The sequence below is a fragment of the Amblyomma maculatum genome, unplaced genomic scaffold, assembly GCF_055883805.1.
Source record: "Amblyomma maculatum isolate TAMU_Amacu unplaced genomic scaffold, ASM5588380v1 scaffold_13, whole genome shotgun sequence".
NCBI lineage: Eukaryota > Metazoa > Arthropoda > Arachnida > Ixodida > Ixodidae > Amblyomma > Amblyomma maculatum.
Genome location: NW_028146738.1, coordinates 31,398,058 through 31,402,603, shown reverse-complemented (window position 1 = coordinate 31,402,603; position 4,546 = coordinate 31,398,058). Strand labels below are relative to the sequence as shown.

The 4,546-nt window shown below is 44.0% G+C and overlaps 1 long non-coding RNA gene across 1 annotated transcript; it reads left to right on the top strand.

The window, feature by feature from the left end:
* Positions 1-736: 736 nt before the first annotated feature.
* On the top strand, positions 737-1,428 carry LOC146172505 (uncharacterized). Its single transcript, XR_014702531.1, has 2 exons — positions 737-847; positions 1,286-1,428. It is a non-coding gene; the product is annotated as an uncharacterized LOC146172505 (long non-coding RNA).
* The last annotated feature ends 3,118 nt before the right edge of the window (positions 1,429-4,546 follow it).

Genomic DNA, 4,546 nt, shown 5'->3' with positions numbered 1-4,546 from the left:
TAGTATTGGTTTCATAGGTTTATCGGTGGGTTGTATAAGAAAAGTATCAGACCAGTGCAGAAGCCCATACATCTTATAGGCTGATACATGCTTGTCTTGTAGACTACTACATATTGGTTCATGTGTCTGATACATCAGTATGCCTTTGTTTATGGGTCTTGCAGTACGTTGGAGATTTTAGGTCTTTGTCATTGTTTCCTTTTCCATCTCGGACACATCCCCAAAACTCACGCATTCATCCCGTTTATTGAGTGTTGCCGTAACGTACAATATTAGCCGCAATAACAATTGTGAACGCTGCGCGCGGTCTCAACAAACTACGTACGGTTGGAGCCGCAAGACGCGCGACGCTGTTGCTACTGGATCACTGAATGGAGATGGGAAAGCACGCGGATATAGCACGGTTCTGTCGGGGCCCAGCTCAGTCACAATCACCTACATGTGCAGAGCAGGACGGTGAAATGGATTGAGAGGCGCGCGTCCAAGCAACTGCAACGCTGCAACCGCCGCCGAAGCGAGAGGAGTCGACATTGAGCACGCGACGAGTACGGCTCGAGCTGCCGACGCGGTAGCGCGATGCCGGCGGCGCTTCGCAGCGGAGAGGTAGGTTTCCTTTCTCTCACTCCCACTCCCGCGCAAGCGTTCCCGTGCTGGCCTCTCTCATCCTCCTTTCCACCTCTCCTCTGGGCGCGCATGCGCAGCTCCGTAGAGGCATTGGCGCTGGCGCTGGCGCGATCGCTGATCGGGCGGCAGTTCGGTCGGTGCCCTGTGTATATAAGTTTTCGCCGATTTTCGGGGTGCTTCTCGAGGATATCAACGTTCCAGCGCACGTTCAGCTTTTGATCAGGTGCGTGTGCATCACTTGCAACTTCGGGCTGACGTTTATACTTTGTCAGTGTATGATGTGGCTTTGCGTTGCAGAATGCCGTTGCTGCACGCCAACAAAGGAATTTGAAACGCGCGGTGTGATATAACGCAGCGTCCAGTTTTAAAGTTGTCGGCACGATTTCTTGAAAGTATTGATGAAACTTTTTAGCGTTAAACTGCTTTCGAATATCGTGCGCACTGTGTTTAAGTGGCAGAACCTGTGGTGAGGCGCAAGGCGGAATGTTGGTTCAGCAGCTACCTCGGCGTGGCGGCGCCTCTTCCAACTGCCTCCGCATGAATACGCGCGCAATCGCGGTTGCCGGTATATGTGTGGACCGATTTTTTGAAGTCATGGTGGTGTCGCGTTCTTGAAATCGCTTATTTTTCAAGCTGTAACGCAATTTTTTATTTCTTTCAGGTGCCTTAGCATTCGAGAGACTACATCATCGGGCCGAAATCCGCAATCTTGGAATCGAGGGCTACCTGGATGCAGTCAATGTTTGGATTATGTGCCAGTATGCGTTGCCGCTGTCATTGTGGATTAAAATGTGTATACATGCACCTGCTGCGTAACTCATCCCTAGAAAATGGAACATAGCTGCCCTCTCCTTTCAGGTGTCCGGAGAGGTAAAACACCCGCAGCTACTCGACGAGACCAATATTCCATAGGGCCTACAAAACCAATAGGAAGCCTATGGTTTTGTAGGTCTATCAGATTATTGACAGCTATGGGTGTACTAGCATTACAGACCTATCAGTTTATCAGATGCCATAGGAGCGATAAAACCATAGCCTATACGACCAGTAAACAATTGGCCTATAAAACCAATACTCCAGTAGACCTGTAAAACCAATCGGCTAGGATACCCATAAGACCAATACTCTGGCAGACCTATAAAACCAATATCATTAATCTGATAGGATATTAGTTTTTTATCGGATTTTTTTGCTAGGGTGCACAAAAGCACAATCAAGGAATTTTTCGAATTTGAAACTCATCATTCAGCTGCGCCGTTTTATGGGTATCTAGTTTAAAAGTATCCTATTTGTTTTAGGTAGAGAAGCACTTTGCATTGCAAGTACATTAAAAAATTAAATGTGAAAATGTGTCATTGAATAGAACTAAGTTGTCTTTATTTCAAATAATTCATCCAGATCTTGGTCTGGCCCCCCCAACCTCATGTAAATTTAATTGAAAATAAGCAGCCTTGTAATGACCAACATTTTAAAGAAATTAGTCCTGCAAGCGTCAACAGGCACAAAAGGATGAGAGTATGGGTCTAGTATTCCCTAGTTAATACTCATTTGAGTAGGAACTTTCCAACTATAATGGGACAGCATTGATTTCATTGTTATATCTTAATATAAATGCAACTTGCTTGGGGCAGGACCCCACTTGTCTTGCTATAAAAATTACTTTGAGTTGTTCAATGGGTGCTATACTCTGTTTCATATATCAGGTGCAACGCAGCGAAAGCTATGCTAGTAGCCCGGAAGCAAAAATGGAGGCATATTACTACGCGCACTTTTTGTGGCCGAGTGGTTTCTGCATAAACGGACTCTATTCCGAGCATACACATTTGCAATATCTTGCTTCGTGTGCCTGAACATCTTTGCACTGCAGATCTTATAGAAAAAAATTGCTCCAAAGACGCAGTTGAGGTCGCTGCATTGTGCAGCATGGAGGGCCTTGCTGGCAGGGTTGGGAGGTAGCCAAAATGTGACATGGATGAAAACGACAAACAAAGCATACAAATTCACCACAATTAAGAGCTCTAGCTTTGACAGTGTTGCACTTGATATATGAAACAGAGTATAGTTGTATTGACCCAGTTAAAACCTATTGGAGTTGTCTAGTTGGAACTACCTGGAATTGCCCAACTGTAAGCAGCTGGAATTGTCCAGTTGAATCTAGCTAGAACTGCCCCATTAGAACCAGCTGGAATCACCCAATTAGAACCAGCTGGAATTGACCAATTGGTGTCCAAAAACCTAACTGGTACCAATTGGAAAAGTGCCAATAGGAACCAATGAACTTTTTTGACTGAGAATACAATGGCACCCCAATATTAACAAGACTCCTGATTTAAAAAGCTTAATCATAACATTAAGCTAAGTGAAACATTTTTCTTGACTGACTAGGAATATGGCAGTGAATATGCTTTATGTTAGGATCTCCATATCTGTAACCTGACTTTGTATTTTACCTCTTGAATTTGCAATTTTAGGCACAACTTTTTCCATATTGTCACGTAATCATGACTAGGCCATAGACACCGAAAGAGGACACAGGCATGAGAGTACAGAATTTAACTCTCTATTGGGCTGACTTGTGCCCACAAAAGAACTACTAAGCAACTCAGTGACGGCAATAGCAACACACATGCTCGTCGAAATAAGAATGGTGGTTTCATGCGTCAGTGCTCAATTTAAAGGCTGCAAGGAAAGATCGGTATAAAACTGCAAACGATGCATTCCACAACCTAGAACATTTCATAAATATATGCGAGTGGCCGGAATCTTCGAGAAACATCTCGGAGCATCTTGTGCTACAATGAAACTGACAATGCTGCCATCTCACAACAAGCATGATCAAACAAAGAACACAAAATTGATATGCATGCCAGAATCAGAGTGATAAAGCCGCATTCCGGTGGCTGTCTAACAAAGAACAAATACAGACTTGAATGCTTTGCAGCAATATCTGCATTGTCATCACTGGCATTTTTGCATCATTCCATCATTCTTATGTACTCTTGAAATATTTGCCATTTCTTTCTGATTATCTTGCATTTGGACCTTTCACTAGCCAAAAAGGCTATGGTCCAACCAACTTAGCGAGTACCAATTTTACAAAATAATATAAAGAAACAAGACAAAGACCCAAAGCTGGCACCAAGTTTTCAGCTGAGCTCTCTTCCATCAATTGCTGTATATTCTAACATGCAGTCAGAGAACCATCCCCCATGGTAGATTAGCCTAGACATGAGGCTGCATCACCTCCAAAACAGAAAGAGGGTAGAACTGAGTAAAGCCATGGAGGAATAAGTATAATCAAAACAGCACCTTTGGCAACATGACCATCTCTCTGCGGCACATGACCTCCAAGAATCGCGTTAATTTTACTCAAATAAATTGGGTATATGATTAATTCTCACTACATGATCCTGGCCAAAGCTCACAAGCTAACAGGTTTCATGCTGGTTAATGTAGGCCACATCCATTTATATTCAGCACACTAAGTGATGTATAAGTGCAGCTCTAATCTGGACTGCATTTTGTGGTGTCATCCATGCATCTCTGAGGTCCATGCAAATTGCAGGCACAATGAAAAATGTGTGGCTACATCTTGGAGAACATGCCAATGACAGTTTCAGCATTGCCCTTATGAGCTTTGCAACAGCCCCGAGTGTTTTCCTCCCTTCCACTTGTGTGGCTCTTCTATTGTGCCATGACTGCATGCTTGCCAAGTGCTGCTCATGCAGAGAAGCCTCCTCACATGCAGTGCACGCTACTTGTGAGGGAGCATCACCAAAAGAATGCCACATCATGAAGGATGCTGGGGAGGCTCCGACAGTTTTCAAGCAGCTCTGCTTCAACACTTGATAGTATCCACACAAAAGTACTGGTGAAAATACAAACTAAAAAGCAGGCAACCAGTCTTTCACTAAAGGAATCT